General features: G+C 37.1%; 1 protein-coding gene across 1 annotated transcript in view; it reads left to right on the top strand.

Annotated features, from left to right (window-relative positions):
• chst15 (carbohydrate sulfotransferase 15) overlaps positions 1–18432 on the top strand; it is a 39912-nt gene that overhangs the window by 6947 nt on the left and 14533 nt on the right. The gene's annotated exons all lie outside the window — the stretch shown is intronic.

The raw sequence follows: 18432 nt of genomic DNA, 5'->3' as shown, positions 1-18432 counted from the left end.
ATATTTAATGGATCAGATTACATTTTTTATTTCTTATTTCCGTAATTTACATCAGTATCGGACCAATACCGATACATAATATCGGATCGGTCCATCTCTAGTTGAAACCCTCAAAATCTGTAAAGTGTTTACCCTCCCTATATGTCAACAGAATATTGTCAACAAAACAAAAAATGTCCACCTTCTTTTTATTTTCTGTATTCAAAGATTTTCTCTAATTTAAAACTGAATATTTTTTTGTGTTTTCAATGTTTGAGCAAAACAAGTAATTTGAAGACTTTATTTATTTGTCAGAGGTTTGTTATTCAACTAATTCTATGTCCTGTGAAGACTGCACATCTTGCAGACTTTAGTGGAAACATACATGTATCTCATTAGTATGCAAAAGAGCTCTTTGCGTCACCGTAAACAAACCGGCTGTCAGAAGCTGTGTTGTTCTCTATGTCTATTTAAAAGTCTTAGGCCATTCAAGCAGTCTATCAAAAGAGACGTCAGCTCTTAAAGATGTCGTCTTCAGCTTCTCGCCTGTCACAGGAAATCCTTTGTTGCCTTTGTAAATTTTCATAAACAGACTGGTGTTTTTGTAAGCTTGCGTCTAAGTGACAGCGGGCTTCGGTGTATGACTGCATGATCTGTACTAGAAACAGTATCCGGCTGCATTCTGGCTGTGTTTTAGTGTGGGAGTTGGACTTTGAAACTTACGGTGCATGCAGGGTGCCCGGTGATAGATGGATCCTCCAATGAAGTCATGTTATGTATTCCTGATGAGACTAGTGAATCAGAGGAGAGGATTTATGTGGCGGTGGAGGAGCAACCACTCCAGAAGATGTTGTCTGTGTGAAGTGGTGGACTGAGGCTGTTTGTCATTGTGCTGAGCATCCAGTGATTAAGCTACCATGCTGACAGACATTCATCTGCTTTATCAAGTGAATGACTTGCATGCAAAATTCATTTGGCTCCAGTAAACAATGGGAAGTTTAATGGCAAGTCACATGCTTCATCTTCTTTTTGGTGTAATCCCATAAGTCACAAAGGTTTGCTAGTCAAACAGTGGTTTGTCTCTGGTTCCTTGCAAATTTAAAGGAATGAATAAAAAAAATTATAAGCTACTACATGTACTGATAAGTGGGAAAAATTAAAGGTAAGGAAAAAAAATCACATGAAAAACAACCTGTTTTCAAGCAGCATGCGAGTTTTAATGTGCAGAAATGACTGTTGTGAGAAACAATTTCAAATTTCTTCAATAACGCAACAAACCTTGTGCTACTGAGACATCTCACTGGGACTTTGAGGTGCTGAGTATGTCTGGCAACTCACGGTTGCGTGACACTGCCAAGCTGGGGGTCATTGCTTGTATTAATGATGCATGGGGAGCTGAACTGGCTTTTATTTCCCACACCATCTGTATCCAGTTGTGCCATGTAGATGGATTTTGGCGAGCTGAACAACCCCCTTTAGCAGCCAGTGTTATGATTTATGGGACTGTGGCACAAAGGGATAATGTGTGCAGAGAAAACTATTTGCAATTATGCAAATATCCACATTCACAATATACATCTTATTTATTTAATGCAAGGTTTAATATTGTGTTTTCCACTAAATATTCAAAAAGAAGTTCAGTGATTTCAACTGTTTCTGTTTAGTAAAAGCAGAGACATTTATATCTCTCAGGAGAACATAAAAACTAAAAAGGGTTGGAAAAGGAAGAAAATTTTATTTAGATAATTGAGAAATAATTGAACAACATAGGTTTGTGAAACCACTAGGTCTAGATGTGTAGTATGATATTAAAATAAGTAGTGATAAAGAATCTTAGTAAAGCAGAGAGAAAAAATGGCTGATATCAAGAAATCCTACCAGTGGCTGGGCAAAGCAGGATTGAAGCACAAGAATCATGTGTATATGAAATATTTTAAACTATTTATATTCACAATATTATTGGATGACCACCTTTATTCCTAAAAGCAACTCTTTTTGGCAAGTTTTCTTTCAACAGTCTTCAGGAAGCTCTCAGGAAGATCATGAAGCCTGGTTCTCCTGGCTTCATGATCAATCATTTCTGCTGAGGCTTTAGCCAAAAGTAAAGCGGATCAGCTGAAAGGTGAGATTTATCTCTCAGATACTGTGTCTGATCTTTTTTCCTATTTCTTAAGGACATGACTTATACGTTCATCTGCTGTAAAAAGAATAGTTTTTGTAATTTTTTTGTTCTCCACTTGGCAAATTTACAAATTTTCTTAAGGATTGGTGAATCGTGAATTATCTTTGGTGTGCAACCAAAGATAATTCACGATTTCCTGTAATAGCTGTTTGGAATCATCTTCCTTTTTTCAAAAATACAATTTGAGGCCTGTCAAACTGTTATCTTCAACATTTGTCATTCTATTATTTAGTGCTGAAAAACTTGTGTGACCTTTCATTTTGTGACAAGCAATCCAAACATTTCATGAAAAAATGAGAACTACTGTGAAACCTACTACTTCTCATCAATTATTCATTTTTTCATATTTGTGAAATTTTTCATGTTTGAAATATTTAATTAATATAAATTTAAAGAACAGACGAATATATACCACAATTTCTATTAAGACTAATGTGACTTAACATATTAGATCATATCTTACTTTCTTAACTATTCAGTACGCAATTACTTGAGTTTGGATGAGTCCAGCATACCATCACACTATCTCTCTATCTCTATTTATAGATATATCTATATATCTATATATCTATATATAGATAGATGTGTGTGTATGTTGCCATGGAATTTCTTGGGGTTGCAGGGCAGTAGAAAGACAGAATTAGTGGTTCTCTGTGTGTGACTTCAGTATCTTTCTTCCAGATGTCACTCTAATGGGCCTCAGCACAGACCTGTGGGCACCTCAACAAAATAGAGCACCACAGATAGATGTGTTGATTTCCCAATTACCCCTGGCTACTCTTTTTTTGATGAGCAACTGGGAAACCTTTCAGTGTTCCAGTCATTTCTCACCTGTGAGATGAGATTTTTTTAAAATAACCGCACTATGCTGAAAGCTTTTGCTTTTGGTTGTGTGTTACTCTGCGTTACTTGCAATGTACCTTAACACAAGGTTAAAGCTGCAATTAGAAGTACCAACAGCAACAGCTCGGGGGCTTATTTAACCCAAAGAAGAGGATGCATCTTAGCATGCACATGCAACTTGGCAGCACGTCTGGTTTAGCTGAAAGGCCAACACCGAGTTCCGTTTACCAGACAGGTCCGAAATGTTCAGCTAAAGTGTCAGACGTACCTGTAAGGCTGTTTACTTTTTTGTGAATTTTTGGCAGTGAGGACACAGATGTGGCTTGGGTCACAAGGAATTTGTACAAATGTTATTTCCATCGCTTTAGCTATCATTTCGTGGGATTATCCCTGCCAAGTTAATTTGGAGCTGGAGTTTTATATCTGTGCTGGCAGCTGCTGCCAATATGAACCTTTGGTGTAGCAGAGAAATTGTTACACTTTGCAAGACGGATGTGCTGTTGTAGTTAGAGCATCCCTCAGCCTGCTGCAATTCATCAGGATATGGCCAAGCAGGTAGAATTGTGTATATATAATCTACTTCTAGGAGGAACAGGACAGATGTATTACCGTGATTTACCTGACACTCAAATTACAGTGTAAGTAATCCTTCTGCTAGAGGTGAAACATAGTGACAGCCTTATAAATTAAAATATACCATGGAATTAATCCTAGCTATTAAAAAGGAGACCTCTTAATGCTCACCTTTAATTTGGAAAATTAACCTGCCTGGCTGTCTGTTAAGCCTGTCCAAGCCTTCGTTACTGTTGAGTCATTTGTATAATGTAGCAGGGACAAAAAAATAAAGCACAGCACCTTATAAGCTGAAAACCTACAGGCCAATTTATTATTATAGATCCGGTGGGATGCCCTTGAGTAGCCTTCTTAAAACTGTTTACATCAGACCTGCTCCCTAGTGAGGGAGCCAACTGACTTAGTAATAGCTTACATTTTGTTAATTCACACGTTTTCTTGGCAGTCATAGGCTAAGACTCAAACCATGCTCATAGCTGGCAAGACAAGCTCTGACTGCTAACTAGGTGTGAAACACTATTGCATAGGCTTACCATATATGTCTACTAGAGAACCTGCAGAAATCAATGAATTACAGATAAAACAGGAAGCTGCTCTAAACACGTCATGGCCTTTGGTGCTTCTCCTCATCATAAGATAGTAGCAGATGAAAACTTGTCTGACTCCAGTTTACTAAGTGGAGATGGCGCCTTGCTGGGTATCAAGAGCGTCCAAGTTGTATTTGCAGAGAGAGGCTGCATTTCTCTGATTATGTCAAGTTGCTTCTGGAATCCTCAAAACAGCAGGATTTTATTTTATTTCCTCCAGCTTTAGTCAGAGTCTCACAAGTAAACAAGTTTATTTGCAGGAAACTGGAGTGGAGAATGAGCTCAGCTGGATGTAAAATTTCTATTAAGACTAATTTGACTTAACATATCAGTTTCAGTTTTATTTAGATTATATCTTAATTTCTTAACTATTCAGTACGTAGTTACTTGAGTTTGAATGAGTTCAGCATATCATCACTATACTTATATATATCCTTTAGGCAAATACAAGTTTTCTTTTATTCAGCAGTTACAAATTAAGACAAATACCATCATACATATTACAAAAGAATCATCAAACATTACATTAGAATTAAGATAATTGAATTGAACCGGGAGCTGCAATTTTAAACAAAAAATAAGTTAACAGTTTGTACAGCATGTTTGATAGTTTTAATTTCATCATGTGCTCAAATACATTAAGAAAAACAATTAGATAAACTCATAAATCTGTTAACTGCCGAAACATTTTTTTCTGATCACCAAATAAGTATTTTCTTATCAAAGGATCTGCAAAAAAGGGCTGATTCAATGAATAGGAACGGTAAGAATACTTAATTCATAGGTATATTTTTTTCTTCCCTGGGATGTTAAAGTTGTTTTTAGTACATAATGCTAGAAATGGTGGGTAATTTCTAAATGTCACTGAATATCTTGTTCAGCAAAGCAGCTCAGATAATAGTGATAGCAATGAAGAGTTAAATGTTTTCACTTAAGGTGGTAAGATGGAAAATTATGTCCCTGAAAGCTGAATAAGCAATGACTTTATAATTTTTCATTCTCAAAATACACAGTGTATATAAAATAACACTGTATATACTGTATCTGTTTATGTCAGTTGATATATTGATTGATAGTCCAGTCTCAGATGTGCATGGTGAGATGAAAACACATTGATTCACTCTAAGGAGTCTGGGCAAGGCTGCACTCATATGCTTAAAAGCTTAGGTTAAGCAGATACAATATTTATGTTATGTAAAACTGATGCAAATATATAACAATGCATTTATATATAATAAAGAATATTTCAGGTATATTTCCCATTCACGTGGCAGTCATGCAAACCTCTTTGCTTAATCGAGCTGGGGAAAAAGGGGAACTCATTGAACTCATGCTATTATTTAATCTTTTGCTAGTTAAATATATTTATATTGGGGTGGCTGTGGCTCAGGAGGTTCAGCACAGCAGGTCATCTATTCATGGTTTGACCTCGGCATGTCAAGTATCCTTGACCAAGATACTGAATGCCAAGTTGCTCCCAATGCTTTCATCAGAGTGTTAGGTAACATTTTCTGATCCTTAAACTTGGGTTACCATAAATATTTGTATTGGTTTCCATGTCATTGTAGTGATGATCCAAGCACCAAAAGGCCACTTGACTCAATTTGAAGTAATTTCCAAGCTGCTGTGGTGAAATAAACTAACGTCCACCATGGCCAATACCTTTAACACTTTATCATCTAATTCTTAAAAAACAAACAAACAAACAAAAAAACAGACAAATCTGAGAGAATGACTGAAAGCCAAATTCACAGTGCAAAAACAGATAAAAACACGACACTACCATCAGAACCAAAAACCACACGGTTGAAAGATCTGTGTGGCTTCCTCCTGGCTCTAATTCTCTCCACCTGTGCTCTCAATGCGTTTCCTACATAGGGCAATGTAAAACCCATTCCCCATGGTGCTCAAGTGACACTACTGCATAAACAAACAACAAAATACACTTTGAATGAGATCGAATCTAATTTAGATAATTATCTGTCCAACACTTTATTCGTTTCAGCTCCAGTCAAAGACTACAATAGTTTGGAATTGCTCTCTAAAAACATTCAATGCTCATGCCTTGTTTTGGAGAAGAAAACATGATGAAAATTTTCGCATAGGTCCTTTAATTTCTCAACCTGGACTCTCACCAAATTCCACTGAGTGTAAACCAAACCATAAATATATTTATGCATGCACAGCTGCTCCATAAAATCGTATTTTAGTAGTGGTCACCCTTTTGAAGTGTAGCGTGATTCCAAAGTATAAAATAGCATTTACAGATGTGTTTGTTAAGAGGGTCACTGGGCAAGACACTGAGCATGGAAAAATACAACTGCAGTATTGTTTTACATCTAAATTTAGTCTTGACAGTCTTAACCACAGCATATGTTTTCTTTTTTAATACAAGTGTTATTGACTGAATATAGTTTCCCCTGAATTTTTCTGCGAGCCTGTAGGGATCAAAATCTTTTATGCCGCTCTGTGGGTTGAGAGGCATTCCACTGGAAATGGTAAACATTCCCATTGGATTAATTACCAACTCCTTTTCCTCTGTTCTGTCTGTTTCTTGTCAGAATGGAGGTTAACAGTGGAATGAACTTTGGTCCACATGTAGAGAGTTTGCCTGTCAGGTCTCATAAAGCGCGAGGAGGCGAGTAGGACCAGGTGTTGGTGGATTGTTGAACAAATGAAAAGTTGGATGTCTGAAAGAAGAGGTCAGATTAGGTAAAAGGGACAAGTTCTAGCATCTTGTAGTTGTTTGTAGTTTTGTCTCTTGTGCAGATCTTTGAAGTTTTTACAAAAGTGTTATTGCAAGTTTGAAACTTTCTATGTTTATCTTGCATTGTTTGTGAGTAGTCTTTTTTTAAACCTAACTTATAAGAAAACAGGTGCGTTGTTGGGATTCTGATGTTGTCCGATATGTTATAGAGGTTTGTGGCTTGAATTTTCAACTTGCATTATTGCTATTTTAATCATCTACACCTTACCAGACAGTATAATACACATAAAAATTGACAATAATATCAGCACAAAAACTTTACTTTAAAATTGCAATGGCAATGTGCTGTTGTGTCACCAAAGACGGTGGGATTCACTCACTGGGGACAATGACTTTGATATTGGGATCAAATAACAGATAGGTACATTTACAGCTGCTACAATGGCTGAAAATTATAAATAACCGAAACTAGCTAATTTCGACAATTATCTGTTTATGTTTAAACTCTACCTTCCAAGAAAACAGGTGGTTTGCTCAGATTTTGATGGTGCACAATATCCTATACATGTTTATGGCTTGCATATTCAACATGCATTGCTAGCAATTATAAATTCCAGACATAAGCCTCCACTAACAGCTACTCTCATTACACTCAGTGTTATTCAAACAGGCACACAGAGTTCACTTGAGCAGTCCACCCAGGTGTAACATCCACCTTATAATCTAAAAACAACACTGCACATTCCTTTTGCCTTCATTTTAAACAACGTGAGACGAAGGGATGTCACGATACCCAACTTGACACCCAGTTTGATAGCAAAAGAAAATGATTATCCTGCCTACTTAAATGTGCACTGCATAGCATTAACCACTGCAAACATTTAAGCCTATGGAACGTGGGGGATTTTGTAACAGCAATGTCAGCTGTCTCAAAAGATAACACATTCAGACTAATATTGGATGAAGTTGTTGAATTGAAGCACATTCACCTTTTTAATTATTTGTTTTTACCATTTAAATCCAAACAGATTTGGATGCTGGACTTTCTGGTGCTTTCCTAGATTGGAAGTATTTCCTCCCCTGATCTGAAAAGCATGATAGCATTGTTTGCATACTGCCTTTAGGAAATAAGTTATCCCCCTGCACCTTAATGCCTTGGTTATCTATGCATCGGAGTTCAGGTTCAAGTTACTGTATTTGTACTGGCAGACAGCTTTAGCCTCTCAAGACCTCGAAATGAGACTTTGGAAACCAGTGGCTGACGTCACAGTAGCTATGTCCATCTTTTATACTATGAACTTTCCCTGTGCCTGTGGTCATCCATCAGCATGTAAAGATACAACAGACTACTTGTAGCCATATGCTACCCCATTCTGCTTACAGTACCTATGATAGACAGAAAATATTTTGTGGTCAGAATTACGGTACTTTAAGGTATCACAAATATGGGTTCTGACAGCATCTCTGTTGAGATCTACCTCATTAATTGTTGCTATGCTGAGATCACCAAGGCTACAGAGCAGAAGGATAATTATCAGGTAAATTTGGTGTCCATCTGCAAAATGAGTGACTCACAGGTGATTCAAATGTGCTATTTGTCCCCAAATTCTTTGCTATTAAAAGATACAGAAGAGCACCTCATGTGGTATAAAATGGTCTTCTGTACTTTAGAAGTCATGGCAGATGGCTGCCCCTCCCTGAGCATGTTTTTGATGGAGGTTTCTTCTAGTTAAAAGGGAATTTTTACTTCCCACTGTCACCAAGTACTTGCTCAAGGGGGGTAATTCAATTATTGCAGGGTCTTTACCTTACAATATAAAGCAGATTTGGTGCTATATAATTAAAATTGAGTTAAATTGAATTGGATAAGTAATATAGTTTATGTGGGTTTGTACTCTTTTGAACTCATCTCTACCACCACAAACAGAAAAACCAGTCACTGTGAATTAAACTAGTATTTCATGACATCTTCTTCCCCATTCCATGCAACTTACTGACAAGTTAGTGCTGTATTCAAGATCTCTGGATCTCTTTTATCACAAAATCTGTCAGCAAGACGGATTAATATTTCACAAAAATAAGAAGAATAATCAACATAAAGGAACATAGACAGACATAAAACACTTGATAAAAGAGAACAGAGAAACTGAATTTAATTGACTGGAAGATTAGTATTAGAAAGCTTAAAACAAAGGGGGAAAAGAACAGTAGCAGGGAAAATGCTGAAATGCACACAAGGATCTCTTCAGAATTATTTTTACTCACATGGGTATAAATTTTCTAAAGTTAGATAATAAGTTACAGACACATCACATTGAAGTTCATCCTGATAAATTATTCATTTGAAACTGCTGTGCTAACGCTGCACTGTTTTGCATATGCCCCTCAAGTTTGAAACACCATTTTATCCACACACATACACCTTAATTGTTTATTGTGTTAAAGACAGAGCTCTTCAAATAAAACCATCATCCCTTGTTCAGGGTTTGATGTAAAGTATACTCCCATCATAAGACACACGACCTGCCACTTTCCCTGCTATCATTTTCAGGCATAGTTTATCCTCATTATTTGTGTTCTGTTTGGAGCCCAGAACAGCTCTTCACAGCATATCCATTACCACAATCAATAATTTAAATAGGAGCCATTGTTTTTCTCTGCTTTTTAATGACGCCATCATAAGCACTTATTCACCTCAGAAGGTGCTGCCACTGAAATTAAAATAATGAATAAAAGATAAGATGGTGGAAAGTGCTGAACTGGGATTCCAGCCGTCTGAGATCCCAGCTGAGAAGCAGTTATGAATGCAGGGCAGAGGCCACGTTTCTCACCACCCTCCTCGGGGGTGAGAGTGGCTGATGGTTGTGTTTGTTAATTTGACCCTGTGTGCTTATTGGTCGGGCTGAGGTCAGATTGACTTCCTGGGGATTAGATTCTGATCTTTTGGGCCACAGAGTGTGTGATCCGGATGAATGTGATGGATGACTTGACAAATGACAAATGAATCCACTCTAAGCCACAGTGAATACAGATCTTCTCCTTGTTTTTCTTATGTGTGCTTGTAATTTACATGATTGAACTGGGCCACAGACCTTTGGGGAGTGACATATCTGACAGGTCAGGGTGCTCCTGCTCACTCTATTATCAGACATCTTTGTGGCACACTGTAGACATGCAATATAATACAATCCCCTTTTCCAAGTGTTGTCTTGTAATCCCAAACTATACTAAGGAGTAATTTCATGGTTCAGTAGATAGCTTTGGTTCTCACTTTATTTGCACTAACCAGCCTTTTTCAGTTGCTTTCAAATAAACACATCAAAGTTAAAGCTAATAATTCTCTTTTTGCCACGTTATGAGCATTTATTACATTTAAATTGTTGTTTTTAGAAAAATATATTAATATGGGTAAAAAGGTTTTTACAGATTCTAACACTCAACAGCATATTAGCTCTACTGTTGTTTACTCAGATTGTATAGAAAATATGTGGACATAGCCATGGTGAGGTCAAATCCAAAAGCTATAGGGCGCAAAACTGTTAAGCTAAGTGGGTTAAAAATGTCTCTAGTGCCATTATCAGTCAAATTACTAAATGGTAATAGGTGCAATTGTGGGGTACCTTATATGAGTTGCTTCCCTCACTTGTCCAAAGTAAATTTCTCCCAAGGGAACTCTGAGTATAGTCGCTGCTCCTCCACATTGAAAGGAGACAGCTAAGGGCGACACATGTTAACCCTCTCAGGCTCAAATTAAGTTTTTGTTGCTAATGCACAAAAGAATACCTGCGGTGGTACTTCTGAGTAAAAAAACCTCATAAAATATGTATGTGGGGTAATCAGGTTGTTAGCTTCTAACTGTTGCAAATCTGCAACGCCTGCCTTGAGAGGGTTAAGGAGCTGAAACTCCTAAACCCTTTATCCAATTTGAATGTTGATACCCTCAAATGAAAGCTGAAAGGCTACATATTATGCCCATGTCCATTATCTAATTGGAATATGTTTTAGTAAACAGGTAACAAAACAAAACTTGTGTCAGTGTCTAAATATGTATGAACCTAACTGCATCGGCTGGCCTGGGTAAGCTTATCCATTGATAATGTCCCATGTTTACTGCAATGCAAACATCTTAAAGTACATTTAAAAAATAACAAAGAAATCAAAATGTTTGCATACAAAATATAATACTATTCCCTTGACCATAAATACTATCCAGAGAGTGAGCCGCCTTGGGGGACGTTTGAGCTTTCCGAGTGCTTCTTGTTGATTTCTGTTTTTAGACTTCACTGATCAAGCCCTCCTTGTCCATGGGGCTGCACACCCACGTATCTTCAATAATGAGTAATTACATCTGATAAGGAGTTTAATACATAATAACATCAAGCGAGTAAATTTTTCACATGTTGGAGCTTGGCGTTCCTTTCATCTAATGCCATAGGGATACTCAACAAACCAGAAAGTAATGTCATTTATTTTTGCTTCTCATCTTTATCATGTGTTTGTGCATACAGATGTTTGATAAGTATTAGTAAGTTAATGGCCTCAGGTTAGTAACTGCAAGTAAAAAAAATTGGAAGGGAGAGCTAAACAGAAAAAAGAATTATTTGTGTTAATTTTATGTATACTATTATAAATCCAATTTTTAATATACATAAATGTGCATATTAGGTAGTTCCATAGTGTAGTGGTTTACAAATTTTCCTAACAAGTAAAAGATCCCAAGAAGTGGCACAAATCCCTGGAGTGTTGTATCCGGAACGGGATCTGGTGTTAAAAACATGTGACACCTCTTGAATAAAGGAGCAACTAAAAGAAGCTTTAGATTAAATGAAATCAGTTTGGCTTTAAAGTCAAAGTTGTCTGAGGAAAGAATTCATCAATATTCATGTGTTTCATCAATGCCTCCAAAGGTTTTGATCATGTAAATCAATAGAAAATTGTTAAAATCGAGTCAAAGAGGGAGTTCTGGTTTACTTGTGCATCAACCCAACATTGCAAGCCTCATTTGGAGTTTTGTTGCAAGTTTTTTTTAAATGATGCTGATTTGCCAAGAACAAAAGCTAAAAGCCTTTAAAACTGGGTGTATGACGGGTAGGATTCTAGTGAACCATATTATTATATGTGGATGATCTCGTGGTTTATAGTCCTAGCAGTACTGGTCTCCAGTAGTTCCTTCACATATGCCCTGCTTTTGGTGTCGAGCATGACATCAGATATAACGACTGTAAGAGCGCTTCCATGACTTGGAGAACCAAGGATTGCAAACATCTAGAATTTCAAAAATTTAAATTGTTAGAGAATATTCTTATTATCTCTAATAAAGTCAAATATTTTGGACATCTTATTACAGATAAAATAATGAATAATGAAGATATTTATACGCAATGCTAGATGTTTTGTGCACAAGCAAACATCCCCTTATATAAATTTAATGTATGTACAGAAAGAGTGAATATTTCTGTACATACATACAAGAAACATCAGATAATATACACCAAATACATATATTACTCCTAACATACATTAGGAGCATACATCACATTACAATAACAGAAATCACTAAAAATATTCCAACGTTACCCTAAGGATGCTAATATATAAATATCACTAAGTAGTGTAAGTTACTACTTAGTAAGTAAGTCAGGCAGTAAGTAAGTACTAGATTATACATTTCACAGGCATTATAAAAAATACCTATGTAAACAACTCTATATACAACTTATATGTTTGGATGAATTATAGGAAAGCAAAGTTTATGGAAACCTAATATAACTAAAAGATGTTGTTATAAGAGATAGTTAATTGCAAGAGAAATGTTTGTAGCTGCTCGAGTCAGTACATAACTGTAATACCTTATTAAGAAAAATTAGTAAGAAACATCATGTTCTTATTAAGAAAATCATGTCACTGCTTCTGAGAATGAGATCAGTGGTTTAATGGATATTAGTATAGTTTGAAAAAAACCACACTGTCCTACTTCCAGTAACCCACAGTCTCACACAATTTAGCAGAAGCAGGTTGTTAAACCAGGAAAACAAAATGTTACACAACATTTTCAGGTTTGAAGCCTTGCTATTTTTTTTGAACACTCATCTGTAGATTTATAGACAACATGTTAATGGAAAATTAATATTTAAATATGAGACATATGCATAATTTATTATAAGAGAGCTTCTGTCCCTTTATATCACCCTGGCAGAATAAAAAAGCCCCAGCACAGAAGGAGGCAGTGTCATTGTCACCAGCAGCTATTTATCACAATCCCAATATGACCAATCAAGCATTTGCCGCAGTGTCACATGTCAGAGAGCATTTAATGGCTGTACCACCCTGGCAGTGGCCTCATGCTGAACTTTAATTATTGTGAGTGGCCTGGTTGAAAAACGTTTTTTTTTTCAGCTGACACAGCAACTACAATTCCTTTCTTCTTCCATCTTACTACTTCTATCACATTCTTCCCCTGCCAGTACTTCCTGTGTTTTTGGTGGACTTCAACCAAATTCAACTTCCTGTCTCTTGGAAATGTTAAGAGAGGTGAGGCAGTAAGAAGGACCAGATGGTTTCACAGATGTGAACGTACAGTAAATTCACGTTTTCAGCTTCTATTGGCTTTTACAGTCAACTTTCAGCTGTTTTTGTACAAAACACCACAACAGGAAGTTGCCTGGAGTCTGCAGGCAAGTAGGCTCATTAGCTGTCTCCTCTGTTCTTCTGTTTTTTTGCTTATTTTCTTTGGACGGTTTGTAAGTGGTCCTAAAAGGGAAATTACTTTATAATGGTGTGTGGACAGGATCGTCCCTGAATGATAAACTGTTTCTTCACTATAACAATGGATAGTTGGAATCAGCCTGTCGAGAGCACTTCTGGGTAGCTGCCCAGAAGGACTCTCTGGACAGAATGTGCTGTTCTGTTCTCAAGGTCTCTCAAGTGACTCCACTGCAGGGTTTGCAGTCCACTCTGTCATACTGTTTTCATGTTTTATTTTTCTCTGCACCTTGAGCAATGCAATGGTATTGAGCTCTCTGGCTCTGTCGCCGCAGAGGAAAGCTGGCAGTAGATTTCATTTTTATGGTATTGTCATATTCCACTTATGTTCATCTGTTTTTATACCTCCATGCTGTCGATGGCCATGGCTAGAGGCATTATGTCTTTGGGATTGTTTCGGGACTGTACATTACTCTGCCATCCATTCATTAGTCCATCCATTCTGATAAATTTGAGATATTGTTGATAGCTTCTAAATGTTCTTTACATCTGCAACAACCTTTCACTTGGACTGAACTGATTAGATTTTGGTGCACATAGTAACCCAAAAAAAGCCTCATAAAATAGACACATGTTACACTTGGTGTGATTGTGTTCAATTTAGTTTTTGTTTATAAAGCACCGAATCACAACAAGTCACCTGAAGGCACTTTATATGATAAAGTAAAGACCCTAGAATAATACAGAACAAACCCCAACAGTCAAATGAGCCTCTATGAGGAAGCATTTGGTGACAGTGGGAAGGAAAAACTCCCTTTTAACAGGAAGAAGACAGGACAAAAGACAACTCATTTATGCCATATTCACTGGAAAATCTATGTGATTCAATGATGATTGATAATACTTTATAAGCCACAGATTCAAAGGTGAACATTACTTCCTCTTCTTTATTTTGGCTGCTCTGTTTAGAGGTCGCCACAGGAGATGACCTGCCTGACACTAAGCTCCCAATGTATCCAGACTTGGGGCAGTAGGAGTACAGTGGCTTGTGTCCCACAACCGAGCGCTGGAGCTATATTCAAAGGTCAACTTTAGTGCATCATCATACTGTTGGCCATTATTCACCATAGCCTCAGAACAGAAGTGGAAGAAATGTCCAGATTTTTCATCATTTTGAATTTGTGAAACTAATATTCGGTGCCCACGTATTACATGTCTTTGAAGGCATCTTTACATGTATGTTTGGATTTACATAGCTGTAAAGTGCAACTTGACTTGTTGGCAGAGGCGGTACTATATAGGGAGATTATATAAGGACCAACACTACAAGAGAATATAAATGTTTGCTTTCTTCCTTCTATCTTGATTTATTCCTTCATCACCCACATTTCTGATTGAACACTTGATTATGGATTGGGTTTCCGGTGACTAATAAATGCTTGAGGATTCAACCATTTTTCATTGAGTCTTTCTGGTGATATGAATCGGGCTCGCCTGAGCTTATCAACTGACCCTGTGCAAAACCTCATATAGCATTTCGCTTCACTGCATCCCAGCCGCGAGTGCAACTTCTAATCTGCCTGTTGCTTCTCCAGATAAGTGAAGTTTTAGCTATCGTGCAGTGTAAACAGCACTGAATATTAAAAGATAGTCTGACATTTTAAGAACGCCCGGAGACACAAGAGGACACTAACATATACTCGGCCAACTTATCTTGCGGAACATCTTCAAGAGTTTCTTGCACAATGTTTCAAAGAGAAAGCATTTCCTCTGAAAATGGGTTAGTGTTAAACCCAGTAGAAACAAGACCTTTTAATCTTCTCCATGAGTCAAAAATGAAGACAGCGATGGTATTTTAAACATTTCCTGTGAGTTCTCCGTAGCCTGAGAAAGCACTACTGGTTTGCTTTGAATCAAAACAAAGACGGTCCATCAGCAGGCCAGCAATTAATTTCCACCATTTGAAATATCAGAGAGCTGAGGAAGTAGGACAGTGCACTCTCTGCTACACAGACTGTTTCTGCAGCCAGGTATAACAATAATTCCTTGCTGTGGTTTGAGCAGTGAATGGTTAAAGGGCTGTTGAGTGTTTTTGTCATTCGCTTTCTCTAAGAACGAGACCAAAACGCATGGACATGTTGCTTTTGTGTCACCACTTTTCCATTTTTTTTGTGTGTGCAAAATCAATACCAAAGAAAGCAAATTTTCATCTTCAGAACATTAGAAAAGCTGTAGCATAGCCTGTTTAAATTTGATTTGCTACAGCCAATAGCGTGATAGTGATCGCCAACAATAGATTCAGATTGGCCAAAAAATGAGTTACACACAGCGGCTTTTCACACAAAGAAACATTTTTGTATTGACAGAAATAAACACAAAGAAAATAATTGTTTGTGAAAGAAGGGAAAGTACAAAAGAGAATAGCAATTAACTGCTGGTGTGAGGAGGGCTGTTTTTTTCCAGAGCCAGGATGGGAAGCTTGGAGGAAAGCAGACAGCAGACTTTAAACAAATCAGCCTGATTGGCTGTGCTGATATGTCCCTAAATGACAGGGTAGATAGTATGGAGAGGCCTCGCTTTCATGAGTTATTAAGACTGTGGCCAATTCCATTTGTACCACACAGGGAAGGAGCCGTCAGCGCAGCACGTACACCACTACTACTGAGGCTTATGTATTCAAAGTTAATTACAGTTATTATGAATTTGAGTTATCTGTGTGGTTATGTGTTTGATCTCTCCAGCCAAACCAGTTTCCTGACCTGCGGTCTCCCTACATGAGCGATATTTCATTTCTCAGTGCCAATTTCAAATAAAATCTGAAACTACTGGTGATATTGATTGTGCGATAATAATTTATTAAATATTTAGTGATCATTATTAATTTTACAAAGCAAGAAATCGTATTATCAAATTTATTTGAAAAAGACCTGAAAATGAAGTACTGATGCACGCACAAAAAGCTTTTCAACAGGTTTTATACTAGAACACGCACACAAATGGTTTTATACTATATTGCACTCAAATCTGTTCTATTCAGATAGATGCACACAAGTTTTTTTTATTCATAGCTAAAACATCTCAGCCTAGTCTGATATCAAGTTTTATCTTTAAAAAACACACACACAGTCATTTGCATTACATTTGAGTAAAGACATATTTGCAGATGAGATTTCTTTCTTCAAAAGAGGTTTAGTCTCACTACTCACAAGCTGCAGGGCATTGGAGCCCGATCAATAGGACTCTTAGGACAGATACCAATATTTGTCAATTAAAAAAAAAAAATCCAATATTTCTTATGCCATTTTTCTTCTTCTTTTAAAGACATGAAACATAAACAGATTTCCATAATATTTATTTGTATTTTTTAATTTTATTTATGCTTCACGCGATTCTGCTCAGCTGGTTGTTGTGTCTGTGGCATTTCAAACATGTGTGCTGCCAAGGGAAGCTGGTAAACAAACTATGCAAAGTCAACACCCATAATAATATTGATGATTGAAGGGTGTTTCTCTTATTTATAGATGTCAGTACAGATAGATATCAGCAGTAAAACTATACCTAGATTTTTGTGTTTCCTCTTTAAATTTGTTTGGTTGACTTTTGTTGTTGGTGCAACACAGTATCAGTACACTGAATTTAATAGGAAGAATTGAACTGAATAGCTAGTGGCCAGATAATAGTTTAAGATTTTTTCTTTTAAAATATTTGCCTTTTTAATGCTTAATATAGATTAATTACACATTATCGAAAGAATTATTACTAATGCTTTAAAACTTAGTTGCAAAAAAACTTTTCAGCTACTTTCTTACAGGCAGTGTTCAAAGGCATTAAGGATGCTAAAGGTGGAAAAATGAATGTGACGGGTGGCCTTCAGTGCAGACAGTCTTCAAATCCACGCTTTAATTATTACAGATTTAAAGGTTTATCAGCTGAAAAAGGTAGATGATGCAACTTTGTGTTCTCTTTGTCCACTGCCCTCTACACATATTTCAGTTCCAGTTAGGCTATTTCATCATACTTGATGGACAGGAGCAACATATTTGCTTTATGAGTATAGCAGATCTGTCAAGCTGCCAGTCACCCACTGCTACAGCTAGCTGACTGATTGATTTAGATGCAACTTCCCTTGAGAGTGACATTGTTGTGTCAATGACACCGTCCCTTATTTGCTTTTGCATTTTCCATCCATCTGTTTTACCTGTCTCGATCTCTCTTCATATGTAACCCTCATGCACCATTTTTCTTTGCCTTCATCCTTGTAGTCTTTGCCATGACCCCCAATTGACTGATAAAGGAACAGAACAGAAGAGTGATACAGAAGAGTGATATGCTCATCAACAGTAATCAGCGGGCTTGTTAGGTCTAATTCTGTAAATGTCATCCTAACTTTAGTGCTGTGATTACAGTGTACAATCCTTTAACTGAAGAAGCTATCGATTAAGATCCATTATTTTGCTGGCGTAAAGCAAAAACATATTTTACATCTGCGTCTTTCTTTTTCAAACTGAAGGTACTGTCAGGTGAACTTCTTGTAGGTTGGAAAGGAACCTTTTCAGAGCAGAGCTTGTTATTTCGACACCTGTTTCCTAGAAAGACTGTTGCTGTGGGGTGAACCTGATGGCCCAGCGGGGGGTAAATGACATTGCTTGAGCAGGGAGGCAGTCACTCCGTCTTCTTATCAGCTCTGCCTGCAAGCTGCTGGAATACAGAGCTGCAATTGGTAGCTGGGGGTAGACAATATCAGCAGCTGTGAGGACGAGCAATGACTCACTTCCACGGTGCCCTTATCTTATGATGTATGCGAGCAAGAGCAGGAATGGCATACATCAGCTTCAACTGCATGGGTATAATATATATAT

The sequence above is a fragment of the Pundamilia nyererei genome, unplaced genomic scaffold (genome assembly GCF_000239375.1).
Source record: "Pundamilia nyererei isolate P.nyererei 1_Seehausen unplaced genomic scaffold, PunNye1.0 scaffold00069, whole genome shotgun sequence".
Lineage (NCBI taxonomy): Eukaryota > Metazoa > Chordata > Actinopteri > Cichliformes > Cichlidae > Pundamilia > Pundamilia nyererei.
Note: the sequence above shows the minus strand (reverse complement) of the source record. Positions and strands in the feature narration are given on the sequence as shown.